At 42.1% G+C, this 17693-nt stretch overlaps 1 long non-coding RNA gene across 1 annotated transcript; it reads left to right on the plus strand.

Moving 5' to 3' along the window:
* Positions 1–345: 345 nt before the first annotated feature.
* On the plus strand, positions 346–1417 carry LOC123426941. The gene is made up of 2 exons (XR_006622341.1): positions 346–528; positions 1195–1417. It is a non-coding gene; the product is annotated as an uncharacterized LOC123426941 (long non-coding RNA).
* Positions 1418–17693: the final 16276 nt, after the last annotated feature.

Genomic DNA, 17693 nt, shown 5'->3' on the forward strand with positions numbered 1-17693 from the left:
AAAAAAGGAGATCATTCAGGTAACGTGTACCTAGTAATTGCCCATGTGACCACTTCCACAGAAATTTTATGCTGTTGCAAAATTCCATCCCTTTTGACCTTCTATGCTTTGCCTTGCAGTAAGCTGCGGACTGAGGCCCTCAAGGAGGCCATCACCCAGGTGGTGGCTGATGCCAAGGAGAAGAACAAGAAATTCACTAAGACCGTTGAGCTCCAGATCGTCCTCAAGAACTATGATCCGCAAAAGGATAAGCGTTTCAGCGGCTCCGTCAAGCTGCCCCACATCCCTCGCCCTAAGATGAGGGTCTGCATGCTTGGTGATGCCTAGCATGTGGGAGAGGTATGGACCTGCTGCTATTGTTAATTAATTAGTTATATTTTTCCTCTGTAATAACATAGGTGGACTTCGAGGTACGCCTCTGTTCTATTTCAGGCTATTGAGCTTGAGACACATGCTGTTAAGGGAGTGGGGAAAGTTCATGCGAAGTAGTCTCCAATTGCTACAGCCTCGTACAGGATGCTCCCTGAGGTAAGATTCTTGTTATGGCATTTCAAGTAATTAAATGTCAAGTAACTGCAAAATGTTCGACTCCATTGATGATTGTTGTATTATCATGTAAGTTGTTCTTCTCAAAGAAATTAAAGATGGTGATGCTGAGGAGCTAGTGAAAAAATGCCCAGTTAATGTTTTTGACATTGAAGACCTGGGAAAATGTAACTTGTCTTTGACTTCCTATTTTGAAAGGTTGAGAAGTTTTAGCAGTTGTGGATGTGCTTTTTTATTGACTGTTGTATCTGAGTAGCGTAGCAAGGAAGGGGTTTGTCAATCCTAGTAACACCAAGTCTACCAGATCATTGTTTTGTCATATAGCCTAAATTTTAATATTGTAGTATTTATTTACAAATAAAAAGTCGTAGGCCTAGTAATACATTAAATAGGGAACTTCTGTGGTCTATTTTAGATAAAAGGGGACATATAATTTTCTCTATATAATGGCATGGTGCTGATTTAGTGCTGATATGACCTTGCAACAATATTACATTGTAGTGTTTTCTGCATGGTTTCATATCACTAGTTTCATGTTGCCTTCACATTTGAGTCTATTACTTGTTTTTGTTTTTATCCTTGATTAGTATCAATTGTTGTATTGTAGACTTAAAATTATGTTAGTATCAATTGTTTTTGTTTTTACAGAAGCTCAAGTGTGAAGTGTGAAGCCGTGAAGTGTGAACTCAAGTGTGAAGCTGTGAAGTCCTACTCAGTTTAGAGTAGCATATTGTAGCGCATCTGTGTTGTACAGCTTGTAATAGATTTATTTAGTTGTATATTTGATCAATTTTATGTGTTTTTAGTTCTATTTGAAATTCATTCTTGGATTGAAAGTGATCAAAAAGACAATATATTAGTATTAAATTTAGGTTGATTCTAAGTTTGTGATGTCACCTGATATTGGATCAGATATATTTGTGCCTTCATAATGCTACAGATCAAAATGTGAAAATCTTGAGTCTCAAAATTTGACAAATTTTTGAGATTAGCATGACATGTGGGACCACGTTATGATATTTATTTCACAAAATGTGAAATTTCTGACGTGTGGGACTAATTTTGAGATCAGCATGACATGTGGAACCAGTACAAAAATAAAATGGCCAAAAAAGAAAATCAATAGAAAGTAAAAGGCCACAAACCAAAATTCGAAAAAAATACTAAAGTGGCTGTAAGTAGGCTAAGGCCCAAAAAGAAAAAGCCCAAAAAAATAAAACCAACCCATGTGATCAATTGAAATAGATTGGGCTGGTTTCAACCATGACGTTTTGATTTCGTCGTAATTTTGCCACGTAGGACTGGGTTTGATTGCCAACGACGATTTATGATCGTCGTAAAGGTTACGACAATCCAGGAATCGTCGTAAAAGTTACGACGATTTTGATCAGAATGTCGCTGTTGTTCATTTGTGACGCTCCGTTTTCGACGCTTGGTTTTTCGTCGTGAGATCGTCGTAAATTAAAAACCATGACGATGTAGCGACGAAAAAATAGCGTCGTGTCTTAGCATATTCCTTGTAGTGAGGGCTCTGCCCGAGCTCCGCAGAAATCGGATCAAGAGGAAGAACTACTTGGTATAGGTTTGAGTTGCACGTGGCAAAAGTTGTGTCTCAAAAGCCCTAAAACCACCAATATATATAGGAGGAGGGGAGGGGCTATCCTCGGGGCTCAAGGGAACCCCAAGGGCGCTGGCCAAGGAGGAGGAGAAGGACTCCCACGCCAATTCGGTGGAAGGAGTCCACTCCTTCTTTCCCACCTCCCTCTTTGCTTGTTTTTATTTTTCCTTTGTATTTTCCTTCTTGTGGCGCCGTAGCCCTCTTAGATTTTCCTTCTTGTGGCGCCACCCTAGGGTTACTGGGCTCACTCTCGGGTGGGTGGGCCCCTCCCGGTGAATACCCGGAACCCATTCGTCACTCCCGGTACACTACCGGTAATGCCCGAAAACTTTCCTGTGACCAAATGAAACCATCCTATATATCAATCTTCGTTTTTGGACCATTCTAAAGACCCTCGTGACGTCCGTTATCTCATCCAGGACTCCGAACAACCTTTGGTCACCAACACATATAAATCAACTATACTAAAACATCATCGAACCTTAAGTGTGCAGACCCTGCGGGTTCGAGAACTATGTAGACATGACCCGAGAAACTCCTCGGTTAATATTCAATAGCGGGACCTGGATGTCCATATTGGATCCTACATATTCTACAAAGATCTTATCGGTTGAACCACTATGCCAAGGATTCATATAATCCCGTATAACATTCCCTTTGTCCTTCGGTATGTTACTTGCCCGAGATTTTGATCGTCGGTATCCCTATACCTATTTCAATCTCGTTACCAACAAGTCTCTTTACTCGTTCTGTAATACAATATCCCGTGACTTACACTGGAGTCACAATGCTTGCAAGGCTTGTATGTGATGTTGTATTATCGAGTGGGCCCCGAGATATCTCTCCGTCACACGGAGTGACAAATCCTTTTCTTGATTCATGCTAACTCAACGGACACATTCGGAGATACCTGTAGAGCACCTTTATAGTCACCGAGTAATGTTGTGACATTTGATACACATAAGGTATTCCTCCGGTGTCAGTGAGTTACATGATCTCATGGTCATAAGAATGAATACTTGTCACGCAGAAAGCAATAGCAACAAAATGACACGATCACATGCTACGTTTATAATTTGGGTCTTGTCCATCAAATGATTCTCCTAATGATGTGATCCCGTTATCAAGTGACAACACTTCTCTATGGTCAGGAAACCTTGACCATCTTTGATTAACGACCTAATCAACTAGAGGCTTACTAGGGACAGTGTTTTGTCTGTGTATCCACACATGTATTTGTGTTTCCAATCAATACAATTATAGCATGGATAATAAACGATTATCATGAACAAAGAAATAAAATTATAAATAATTTATTATTGCCTCTAGGGCATATTTCCAATAGTCTCCCACTTGCACTAGAGTCAATAATCTAGTTCACATCACTATGTGATTTTAACGAATCCAACACACATACAGTTCTGGGGTTTGATCTCGTCTTCCATGTGAGAGAGGTTTTAGTCAACGGTTCTGAACTTTTCAGATCTGTGTGTGCTTTACAAATCTTTTTGTCATCTTATAGATGATGCTACAATGTGCTATTTGGAAATATTCCAAATGACTACTCTACTATACGAATCCGGTTTACTACTCAGAGTTATTCGGATTAGTGTCAAAGCTTGCATCGACGTAACCCTTTACGACAAACTCTTTAATCACCTCCATAATCGAGAAAAATTCGTTGGTCCACTTGTTACTAAGGATAACTTTGACCGTTGTTTAGTGATTCAATCCTGGATCACTCTTTGTACCCCTTGATAGACTCATGGCAAGGCACACATCAGGTGTGGTACACAGCTTGGCATACTTTAGAGTCTACGGCTAAGGCATAGGGGACGATCTTCGTCCTTTCTCTTTCTTCTATCGTGGTCGGGCTTTTGAGTCTTACTCAAATTCACACGTTACAACACAACCAAGAACTCCTTCTTTGCTGATCTATTTTGAACTCCTTCAAAAACTTGTCAAGGCATGTATTTCAATGAAAGTTCTATTAAGCGTTTTGATCTATCTCTACAAATATTGACGCTCAATGTTCAAGTAGCTCTATCCAGGTTTTCCTTTGAAAAACTCCTTTGAAACAACCCTGTATGCTTTACAGAAATTCTACATTACTTCTGATCAACAATATGTCAACCACATATACTTATCGGAAATTCTGTAGTGCTCCCACTCTCTTCTTTGGAAATACAAGTTTCTCATGAACCTTGTATAAACCCAAAAGCTTTGATCATCTCATCAAAGCGTATATTCCAACTCCGAGATGCTTGCACCAGTCCATAGAAGGATCACTGGAGTTTGCATACTTGTTAGTATCTTTACGATCGATAAAACCTTCTGGTTGTATCACATACAACCTTTCCACACGGAAACCGTCGAGGAAACAATGTTTTGACATCCTATGTGCAATATTTCATAAATAATGCACCAACTACTAACATAATTCCAACAGACTTTTAGCATCGCTACGAGTGAGAAAGTCTCATCATAGTCAACTCCTTGAACTTGTCGGAAACATCTTTGCTATAAGTCGAGCTTTTCTTAATGGTGACTTTTCACCATCATCGTCTATCTTCCTTTTAAAGATCCATCTTTTACTTAATAGTCTTACGACCATCAAGTAGTTCTTCCAAAGTCTACACTTTATTTTCATACATGCATCCTCTCTCGGATTTCATGGCCTCCAGCCATTTATCGGAATCCAGGCCCACCATCTCTTCTCGATAGCTCATAGGTTCATTGTTGTTCAACAACATGACCTTCAAGACAGTGTTACCGTACCACTCTGTAGTAGTACGCGACCTTGTCGACCTACGAGGTTTGTAGTAACTTGATCCGAAGTTCAATGATCACCATCATCAGTTTCCACTTCAATTGGTGTAGGCGCCACAGGAACAACTTCATGCGCCCTGCTACACACTGGTTGAAGTGATGGTTCAATTACCTCATCATGTTCCACCACCCTCCCACTCAATTCTTTCGAGAGAAACCTTTCCTTGAGAAAGACCCGTTTCTAGAAACAAACACTTTGCTTCCGGATCTGAGATAGGAGATGTATCCAACAATTTTCGATATCCTATGAAGATGCATTTATCCGCTTTGGGTTCGAGCTTATCAGACTGAAACTTTTCACATAAGCGTCGCAGCCCCAAACTTTCAAGAAATGACAGCTCAGGTTTCTCCAAACCATAGTTCATACTGTGTCATCTCAACGGAAATACGCGATGCCCTATTTAAAGTGAATGCGGTTATCTCTAATGCATAAGCCATAAACGATAGTGGTAATTCTATAAGAGACATCATAGTATGCACCATATCAAATAGGGCACGGTTATGACATTCAGACACACCATCATACTATGGTGTTCTAGGTGGCATGAATTGTGAAACAATTTCCTCAGTGTCTTAACTGTGTACCAAAAACTCGCATCTCAGATATTCATCTCTATGATCATATTGTAGACAGTTTATCACTCTGAAATAGCTTCGAACTTTTCAATATTTCAGACTTGTGATTCATCAAGTAAATACTCCTGTATCTACTCAAATCATCAGTGAATTAAGAACATAACGATATCCACTGCGTGCCTCAGCACTCATTGGACTGCACACATCAAAAATGTATTGCTTCGAACAAGTTACTTTCTTGTTCCATGTGGTATCATTTTGCATATCTCAAGTGATTCAAAATCAAGTGAATCCAAACGATCCATCCGCATGGAGTTTCTTCATGCGTTTATACCAACAGGTATGGTTTGCATGTCTCAAACGTTTCAAAAATGAGTGAGTACAAAGATCCATCAGCATGGAGCTTCTTCATGCATTTTACAACAACATGACTAAGTGGCAGTGCCACAAGCAAGTGGTACTATCATTATTACTTTGTATCTTTTGGCACCAATATAATGAACATGTGTAACACTACGATCGAGATTCAATAAACTATTGAGGGCAATTATTCAAGCAAATATAATAACTATTATTCTCTTTAAATGAATAATCGTATTGCAATAAACACGATCCAATCATGTTCATTCTCAACGCAAACACCAAATAACAATTATTTAGGTTTAACACAAATCCCGATGGTAGAGGGAGTGTGCGATGTTTTGATCACATCAACCTTGGAAACACTTCCAACACGTATCGTCACCTTGCTTTTAGCTAGTCTCCATTTACTCCTTAGCTTTTATTTCGAGTTACCAATCATTTAGCAACCGAACCGGTATCTAATACCTTCGTGCTACTAGGAGTATTAGTAAACTACACATCAATATCATGTATATCAAATATAATTCTGTCGACTTTGCGAGCCTTCTTATCTACCAAGTATCTAGGGTAGCTCCGCCTTAGTGACCGTTCCCCTCATAACAAAAGCACTTAGTCTCAGGTTTGGGTTCAATCTTGAGTTTCTTCATTAGAGCAGCAACTAGTTTTCCGTTTCATGAAGTATCCCTTCTAGCCCTTGCCCTTCTTGAAACTAGTGGTTTTACTAACCATCAACAATTGATGCTCGTTCTTGATTTCTACTTTCGTAGTGTCAAACATTGCGAATCGCTCAAGGATCATCATATCTATCCTTGATATGTTATAGTTCATCCCGAAGCTCTAGCAGCTTGTTGGTAGTGACTTTGGAGAACTATCACTATCTCATCTGGAAGATTAACTCCCACTTGATTCAAGCGATTGTTGTACTCGGACAATCTGATCACATGTTCAACGATTGAGCTTTTCTCCTCTACTTTGTAGACAAATAATCTTGTCGGAGGTCTCGTACCTGTCAACAAGGGCACGAGCATGAAATCTCAATTTCATCTCTTAGAACATCTCTTATGTTATGTGACGTTTCAAAACGTCTTCGGCGCCTTGCTTCTAAGCCATTAAGTATTACGCACTGAACTACCACGTAGTCATCAAAAACGTGTATGTCAGATGTTCGCAACATCCACAGACGACGCTCGAGGTGCAGCACGCCGAGTGGTGCATTAAGGACATAAGCCTTCCGCGCAGCAATGAGGACAATCCTCAGTTTTACGAACTCAGTCCGCAAAGTTGCTACTATCATCTTTCAACTAAATTTTCTCTAGGAACATATAAAAAACAGTAGAGCTATAGCACAAGCTACATCATAATTCGCAAAGACCTTTTGACTATGTTGATGATAATTAGTTCAATTAATCATTTTACTTAAGAACTCTCACTCAAAAATTACACCCCTCTAGTCATTTGAGTGGTGCATGATCCAAATCCACTAACTCAAGTCCGATCATCACGTGAGTTGAGTATAGTTTCAGTGGTAATCATCTCTATGCTAATCATATCAACTATATGATTCATGCTCGACCTTTCGGTCTCTTGCGTTCCGATGCCATGTCTGCACATGCTAGGCTCGTCAAGTTTAACTCGAGTGTTCCGCATGTGCAACTGTTTTGCACCCGTTGTATGTGAACGTTGAGTCTATCACACCCTAGCATCACGTGGTGTCTCGAAACGACGAACTGTCGGAACGGTGCATGGTCGGGGAGAACACAATTTTATCTTGAAATTTTAGTAACGGATTTCCTTATAATGCTACCACCGTTCTAAGCAAGATAAGGTGCATAATAGGATTAACATCACATGCAATTTAGAAGTGACATGAAATGGCCATGATCTTGTGCTTCTTGATCTCCATCACCAAAGCACCGGCAAGATATTCTTGTCACCGACGCCACACCATGATCTCCATCATCGTGCCGCCATCGAGGTTGTCATGCTATCTATGGTATTACTACTAAAGCTACGACCTAGCAATATAGTAAACGCATCTGCAAACACAAACGTTAGTTTAAACACAACCCTATGGCTCCTGCCGGTTGCCGTAGCATCGACGTGCAAGTCGATATTAACTATTACATCATGATCATCTCATATATCCAATATATCACATCATGTCTTTGGCCATATCACATCAGAAGCATACCCTGCAAAAACAAGTTAGACGTCCTCTAATTTGTTGTTGCATGTTTTACGTGGTTGCTATGGGTATCTAGTATGATCGCATCTTACTTACGCAAAAACCACAACGGAGATGTGCAAATTGCTATTTAACCTCTCTCCAAGGACCGCCTCGGTCAAAACCAATTCAACTAAAGTTGAAGAAACCGACACCCGCCAGTCAACTTTCTGCAACGAGTTGCATGTCAGTCGATGAAACCAGTCTCTCGTACGCGTACGAGTAATGTCGGTCCGGGCCGCTTCAATCCAAAAATACCGCCAAATCGAGAAAAGACTAAGGAGGGCAGAAAATCAACCATCAACGCCCACAAAACCTTTTGTGTTCTACTCGAGATAACATCTACGCATGAACCTAGCTGTGATACCACTGTCGGGGAACGTTGCATGGGAAACAAAAACAATTCTAAGCACACGATGACCTATGATGGTGATGTCCATCTACGAGAGGAGATTAGATCCACATACCCTTGTAGATCGCTAAGTGGGAAGCGTTACGAAACGCGGTTTATGTAGTGGTACAGCTTCGTCATTCAAATCACCGTCGTCCCATGATCCGTTCCGATCTAGCACCAACGGACGACACCTTCGTGTTCAGCATACAACTCGATGACGATCTCGGCCTTCTTGATCTAGCAAGAGAGATGGAGAAGTGGATGAGTTCTCCGACAGCGTGACGGCGTGCTGATCGTGGTGATGATCTACTCCTACACGGCTCCGCCCGAGCTCCGCTGAAATACGTTCTAGAGGAAGAACTACGTGGTATAGGTTTGAGTTGCACGTGGCAAAAGTTGTGTCTCAAAAGCCCTAAAACCACCAATATATATAGGAGGAGGGGAGGGGCTAGCCTTGGGGATCAAGAGAACCCAAAGGGCAACGACCAAGGAGGAGGAGATGGACTCCCACCCCAACTCGGTTTGGGGGAAGGAGTCCACTCCTTCCTTCCCACCTCCCACTTTCCTTGTTTTTCTTTTTCCTTTGGATTTTCCTTCTTGTGGCACCATAGCCCTCTTGGGCTGGCCTCACCAACCCACTAAGGGCTGGTACACCACCATAGGGTTACTGGGCTAACTCCCGGGTGGGTCGCCCCTCCCGGTGAATACCCGGAACCCATTCATCACTCCCGATACACTGCCGGTAATGCCCGAAAACTTTCTGATGACCAAATGAAACCATCCTATATATCAATCTTAGTTTCCAGACCATTCTAGAAACCCTCATGACGTCCGTGATCTCATCCAGGACTCCGAACAACCTTCGATCACCAACACATATAACTCAACTATACTAAAACATCATCGAACCTTAAGTGTGCAGACCCTGCGGGTTCGAGAACTATGTAGACATGACCCGAGAAACTCCTCGGTCAATATTCAATAGCGGGACCTGGATGTCCATATTGGATCCTACATATTCTACGAAGATCTTATCAGTTGAACCTCTGTGCCAAGGATTCATATAATCCCGTATAACATTCCCTTTGTCCTTCGGTATGTTACTTGCCCGAGATTTTGATCATAGGTATCCCTATACCTATTTCAATGTCGTTACCGGCAAGTCTATTTACTCGTTCTGTAATGCAAGATCCCGTGACTTACACTTGAGTCACAATGCTTGCAAGGCTTGTATGTGATGTTGTATTATCGAGTCGGCACCGAGATACCTCTCCGTCACACGGAGTGACAAATCCCAGTCTTGATTCATGCTAACTCAACGGACACCTTCGGAGATACCTGTAGAGCACCTTTATAGTCACCCAGTAACGTTGTGACGTTTGATACACATAAGGTATTTCTCCGGTGTCAGTGAGTTACATGATCTCATGGTCATAGGAATGAATACTTGACACACAGAAAACAATAGCAACAAAATGACACGATCACATGCTACGTTTATAATTTGGGTCTTGTCCATCACATGATTCTCCTAATGATGTGATCCCGTTATCAAGTGACAACACTTGTCTATGGTCAGGAAACCTTGACCATCTTTGATTAACGAGCTAATCAACTAGAGGCTTACTAGGGACAGTGTTTTGTCTATGTATCCACACATGTATTTGTGTTTCCAACCAATACAATTATAGCATGGATAATAAACGATTATCATGAACAAAGAAATATAATAATAACTAATTTATTAGTGCCTCTAGGGCATATTTCGAACAATACGAAGTGAAGATAGCAAATCTTAAAAACATATAACACTTTGCACAAGCGTGAAGGAATTGGGATGATCCTAGAGGAAGCAAATCAAAACTTTCACATATTAATGGCAGCAGGAGTGCATGTGAACTTTGGGGAAACACTTCTTCTATCAAACATATACTTCATGAGCTAGGCTCAAAGATAATGTTTTAAAGAGCTTCATCGACGAACAAGGAGAAATTGAGGGTGTGGCCAATGAGCTCAACATCAATCCCTCAAGATTTTGATAGGGATGAATTTAGAAAATTATAAGAACAAGGAGATAGCATTTGTCGGATCCAATGATATGATGACATATGCTCGTGCGAACATCAACAATTAAACACTAATCGAAGGGTGTACTCGAAAATATGGAATGAGTAGCACGGACAATGCTAGAATGGTGAGTCAACAACCAACACACCAAGAATGAAACAATTAGTTGTTAATCTCAATGCAATAGGGTTGCCAGAAGTATTGGGATCACACATGAGAGTTCACTTGTTTGTATTCCGGTTTGAAAAATCATGGGACCAAGAAATGGATGGTGATGGTGAGAAAAATCACTATATCAAGAATTATTTAAGAGGTGCAACAATGCTCACAACATTCTTGACATAAAAGATGGTAATACTCCAAGGTAGAAGGTAGCATAAGCTGAATTAGCAAGGAACTCAAAGGACAACACAAAACACGTACATGTTTGTGTTGGAGGGAAGGCAAGAAGGATGTAGATGATAATACATTTCATCGAGGGGAAAGGGATCGTATTTCTCAACATGCATTTGATTGATACCCTGAAAGAGTTCAGAATGCAGATGATTGATCACGACTAATTTGCCGAGAAGTTTCATGAAGATGTAATCGCTCAGCGACGACATCAAGCAAGGGAATGATAAAGCGAGAGGTTGTCAAAATCATAGTTAAGACCGCTAGCTCCGAATCGAGATTACCTTTCAAGAAAACCAACATGATATTGAAAGCCCAATGTGAGCTTAACGCACAGTTGAAAATGTGTTCCAGGGATGGAGGACATAGATAGCATGGTCAAGCTTTAGAATGACGATGATGACGTAGCTTAACAACTTGGAGTGACAAGATCAAGTACAAACTCGTAACTAAGGAAGATTACTAAGAGTTGTCGAATCGCAATGCATACTCGATTCAATTATCGGTGTACTTGAGTGTCGAATAACTCAAATCACGAGGAATTGGAAATAGTGAAATATCATTGTTGATGAGGAGCTCACAAGAAGTTATATAGCTCCGTGATATTCTCGAGATACCAGGGATAGTACTCGTAGGTAGATCAGAATAGAGGTTAGACTGGTGTATCGGTCGGTGGAAGACAAGCACTTTAACTTGTCTACATATGAGATCAAAGGTGAACAATCATGGTCGGAACCACGGTGCAAAGTACCAAACCACAGATACCAGATCAAATCATATTATGAATGATTATTGATACGATAAGCTTCTATGATAGGATCAATGTTGTCTCCATGGGCATGAACACAAGTTCAAGGTCGACTCCCACTTCATCAATCCATCACCTTCCATTTACTCCTCGCCTTTGATCAGGTTGTAGTTTTGAAAGAGTATCCGGCAAAACACTAGAAGAGTAAGTCTCATGAAAACTTTTGGGATCACCTTGATTTAGTAAGGCATAGTTTCAACCCATCAGGGAATCTTAGGAACATATACCACAAACTTCAAGAGTAATCAACATATGTTGACAATAGAGCATGGCTGAAAAAAGCATAGGATGCAATTTATCATATGGAGAAGACACAATTTACCAAGGGCATTAGCTATCAGAGGAAGAATATCACACGAATTTTGAACGTAAAGGATGCCGTCGGATAATAACCCAACAATGGGTTTGGCAGTCCACAAAGGACGTGATGTGAGTATCGGTACTCAATCAGAGGAAGATAGAATGCAAGGCATCAGATTATAGAACATATGAAAATATCGATACTTAAATACCAAAGGAATTTAGGATTTCTAGGTTGGTGTATCAAATTCAGATGCTCCGATCAAATACAAGTAAGCTGAATGGACTTAGATGGACAATCAATCAAGGTTGATTTGTCGAGAACCAGCTCATGTCTTGAAGATGTCTAAGCTGGAAAGATAATTTATGAGAATCAACAGATGATTGGGTGCCTTCACACAAAGGTTGAATCAATAAGAACACAGGAAAATCACAAAGGATTTTAATGAATGCTGCTAGACATATGGATGTAACCATAACACAAGCAGGTGAGAAAGATCATGAACAATAGGCTACTGAGGATTTCTGAAGATCGAATAGTAATTCGAGGGACTTGTGAAACCCATGACAACTGAGGATGAACAAATCACTGGTAAGATAATTTGTTTTACCTTGTATCACAAGAGTAAATGGAAACAGTGTATGATTAACATTTGTATATAGTCGTCCATAGGGGCTGATGGAGGAAAGGAAATCATAGAAGCGACGAGTACCAGCTCTCGAGAGAAAATCGGAGAGTATCTTCGGAGTCTTCTGAGGAATCAAGCCATCGTATGGAATTGTTGGGTTCTCCGAGAGGATTTATTTACGAGAACCTAGAGTTAGAGTTAGCAGAATCTTTAACCCGAAAGAGAAGAGAGAGTAGAACCCAGAGTATAGAAAAGGAGTAAAAGATACTAGTACCACCCAATTGAGATGTGGGCCCGTAAGCCACAACATCAAAGTTAGTAAGTTTTTCAAGTACTAGACTCAACTTCGGCCAAGGAATTGAAAAGGGGGCTACCTACAAGCAGTCGGCTCTGATACCAACTTGTGATGCCCTTAATTTGATCATATGCTAATCATACACGCAAATGCGTACGACCAAGCTTAAGGACTGACGGGAAGATATCACAACACAACTCTAGACACAAATATAACATACAAGCTTCATATTACAAGCCATGGGCCTTGAGGGCTAGAATACAGAAGATCGATAAACACACGAGTCAGTGGAAGCAACAAATATCTGAGTACAAACATAAAACATGAGGTGCCTTAGAGAAGGCTAGCACAAAGGTACAATGATCGAACGAGGCGAGGCCTCCTGCCTGGGAGCCTCCGAACTATTCCTGGTCTTCAGCGGCCTCCATGTAGCAGAAGGCACCGTCAGGGTAGCGGACGTCATCGACGGGATACGCCATCTCCTAGGATCCATTATCCGGTCGCAGCAACGGATCAAGGGGAAAAGGGGAGCAAAGAAACGGTGAGTACTCATCCAAAGTACTCGCAAGACTGACATCAGAACTATGCTAAGTATGCATCAGTATCAAAGGAAGGGGGTTATACGAGGCCCGACTACAACAATGGGAGAATAGAGAGATAAGGCCTAGTCCTATCAAAGACAAGCATCTTCCAAGGTCTTGCAGCAATAGATGAGAGTAGAACAGGTAACACAATTAATACTCATATTGTTGCAGCAATATTAATATGAGGTCACGCCCAGAGATTCTCCCTCGACTCGCTACGAGGAAGCAATCCCAGAGCAACATTCCAGTTAAGTGACAGTTGTAGTTGTATAAGATCAGGGCACAACTCCAAGTCATCCTGTAACCATGGACACGACTATCCGAATAGTTAATTTTCATCCCTACAGGGGTGCACCAATTTTCCCGTCATGCTCGATAAACTCTGGCTGGACACACTTTCCTGGGTCATGCCCGGCCTTGAAACATCGACACGTCGCAACCCCACCTAGACTCAACAGAGAGGCCATCCCGCCAGTCTAAATCCTAAGCGCAGGGGTCATGAGCCCATCGCCCATTGCACTCCTACACGTTGTGTGGGCGACGAAGGTCAGTCCTGGCACATCTTATACAAGAACGGTGATAATCAGAACCACTCGGGCGCGCATCGCTCCATTGGTGACGTCTGAAGAGGTTCGGCTGATACCATGACGTGGAGTACCCACAACTTCTCCCTCGTAGCCAGTTAGTGCGAAAAGGTCTCCGACCAACCCTGATCAAATACCCAAACCCATTAATATTTTAATTAACTCAACGACACATCCATGCGGGAATCCACCTGCCTAACATTTATTCATCAATGTTCCCAGTAACATGGTCAAGTAACTGCGTGGTTGTGACATCAGGGGGATCCGAGGTATCACCCTCGTTGGATGCCGAAGGATATAACCGTCAAGGTGGACTTAGAGGAATCACCCTCGAGGGTCTCACACTTGAGGGGTTGCATGGCAGAGTTATCGCCGGGAGTGGTGAAGGAGGAATCACCCTCAATAACCACGACCGACTAGCTGCACTACAAAGATATCATCATGAGTACTTCGCGAGGTGTCACCCTCGGTACCCGATATTAGCTCTGCAGCGTCGTACAACTAACGGAGGTGTAAGTGTTGTGTTGGGTCTTGGCTCATCGATTAGGGATCGAGACTTGATGATAAAGCGGGGGCAACTGGACTAAGGGTCGGTGGGGATGACATCTCCACCTATACTAAACAATTTAAAGTGTGGTACTGAAAGTAGCAGTTCATCAAAATCACGGCATGCATCAGATATAGGAGCTAAGTACAACAGTAGCAAAATTCTAATGCAAGCATGAGGGAGAAATATTAGGTGATATAGGGATGATCAAGGGGGTTTTGCTTGCCTTGTTGCTCTGCGGCAAAGGGCTGGTCGTCAGGAGGGTAGTCGTACCCGGCAACAGCGTCAGTCTCGGGGTCTACCGGTAAGAAGAGGGGGGAAGAAACAATAAATATAAACACAGATGCAATCACTAAGCATGACATGGCAAAATGCAGGTCTAGGCATGAGCTAATGCAGTGTCATCCATCATAGACGAGTCGGTAAAATATCAGATGATATTTCCCGGATATCTGGCTACTACCGGCGAGACAAAAACGGTGGAAAAGTTCCACGTTTGCTATGCTAGGGACACGTTACAAACGAACGGATAGCGTATCCGCGTTCATCTTGTTTTTCTGATCAACTTTCATGTTTAAAATATTTTCATCTGACTTACGGTTTAATTAATATTAATTTTTAAAGTTTTTATAGAATTTCTGGAACTTAATTACTGATTTAAATTCGAATTATCCACAATAGTAAAGGATGACATCATCATGATATCTCCATGATGTCACGATGTCAATTCTAGCTGACGAGAGTCAAACCTGACATGTGGGGTCACTAGGACCCACATGTCCGCCTCTGTTAGTATTAAGAAAAGTTAGATTTAATAATTAGGATTAATTAAGGGTGGGGCCTACTAGTCAGTGAGTGATTAGTGTGTTCTTACTAGTACATGGGCACGTGCAACGCACGTGTATTCCAGTCTATACTAATCAAACATAACATAATACAAGGAAAATTTTGATATCATATCAACCACAACATTGCTCATCTAAAAATAATTATTTTGAAAAATTAATTTGTATAATTCATAATTTGAATTTTTCACCTGTGAAAGCTAAATTCACTGAAATATATTTTTAGAATAAGCTGCCCCCTACCCAGCTTATTCTAGAAGCCCAAACAAACATATATTTTTAGAAGTCTATAAGTCAAGTCCTAATTAGTAGACTCCTAAAAAGATAAATTTCATTGGGCTTCTAGAATAAGCTGGGTAGGGATAACTTATTCCAGCTTATCCTAGAAGCCAGCAAAAGAACTGGCCCTAAGTCTCCCTAATTCAACTCTTTTTCATTTACTCCCTTCGTCCCAAAATTCTTGCCTTAGATTTGTTTAGATATGAACGTATCTAGTCAAGTTTTAGTATTTAGATACATCCATTTCTAAACAAAGTTAAGACAAGAATTTTGGGACGGAGGGAGTACTATTCTGGGGAAACTGTGGTACGATGTTCTGGAGGCTCGGATTGTGTGCAATTTTTGGCATAACTTTCTCCTTATGACGTTTTGCATCAGAAGAGCGTTTTATCATGATCTTTTCCTTGTGATGCTTGATACTCCTACTAAAATGGAGTTTTATTTTATCATGATGTTTGCTTCATATCAGACTGGCTAACTCTAAACCTACCAAAGCTTCCAGGCGATTTCAGCTAGAGTTGACATAATTCGTCTCTTCTTGGATAGACCAGTTAATTTTCACTTGGATGACAACGATCCGGAGATTTCTCCGCTGCCCGGTGCATGTGAAAATCGAGATCGAAGAAATGGCGCCACTGTGAGAGTTCAACACATACCAAGTGGAGTTACTGTCGAAAGCTCAGGTAACGGACACAAATGTAGAATGTTCATGCAGGTAGGAACCCGCATATTTTTGCAGGCTAAATGTACTGGGTTGGTCTCTCCACAGGTGAAAGAAGCTATTTTGCAAACAAGCTAAAAGTCGTGAGCAGGCTGAAGCGAAGCTACTCATCATAACAAGAGAACTAAGAGGACCAAACCCGAAGATGATGGAAAACAAGACGTGGAGGAAGGATGCAACTGCGAGACGAGGCGATATACGCTTGGCCCCCAGGAATTGGTCCATGATCTTAACACGGGCATCCAGTTATCAGACCTGAACTCGGTCCTGGAAGGCGACATCGAACCGTTCATCAGGGGCCGTATTGTTTCAAGACATGGATGACGATACTCAAGAATTCGTATGCGGTTCTGTAAATCCATTTTTGCAGATACAGATATAGCAACATTACCCGGAGGATGATAGCCTCTGTAACATGGGTCACATTTCAAGCCAAAAGGGCAAATATACCAGGTATAGGAAAGCATGTTCGTTCTCTCACCAGCAGAATACTCTGGCAGTCCGACACATCATGTACCAGATGCAGATGCCATGTCGCCGTATCTATCGCCGAACGAGAGCGGCGTCGCGCCGGCGATGGGGGAGCAGCCGGGGAACTCGGACCACAGGCCGTCCGAGCTCCGGTAACCACAGAGGTAGATGTTGTCTGCACGTATGCGGAGCAGCGCCGGCTGCCCGGAGCGTGACGCCGAAACATGGGGCCTTGCGGGGGTCCTCTACCTGGGGAGGAAGCAAGACAAGCTCCAGGTGGCGCGTCGCCCCGGCGTGGAGCACGAGCTGGTCGCGCACGACGGAGACGAAGCTACCAGATGTAGATGCCATGTCGCCGTAGGGAGACGAAGCTGCCATAGTTCCCGCTAATGTCCAAGAGCAAGAAGATCCACGACCTGATTATGAACAAGGAATCGAGCCTGGTGAGGCGGGCAGGAGGAGGGGAGGAGGAGGATGAGGGGGCAGGGGAGATCAGGGAGGAGGAGGTGGTGCTGGAGGCGGACGAGGAGGCGTACGCGCACCGCATCCGCCTCCCAGACTTCCGCGGCAGCGCCGAGGCGTTCGAGCTGGCCGCAAAGTTCTGCTACGGCGTCAAGCTC

The sequence above is a fragment of the Hordeum vulgare genome, chromosome 2H (assembly GCF_904849725.1).
Source record: "Hordeum vulgare subsp. vulgare chromosome 2H, MorexV3_pseudomolecules_assembly, whole genome shotgun sequence".
NCBI classification, from domain to species: Eukaryota; Viridiplantae; Streptophyta; class Magnoliopsida; order Poales; family Poaceae; genus Hordeum; species Hordeum vulgare.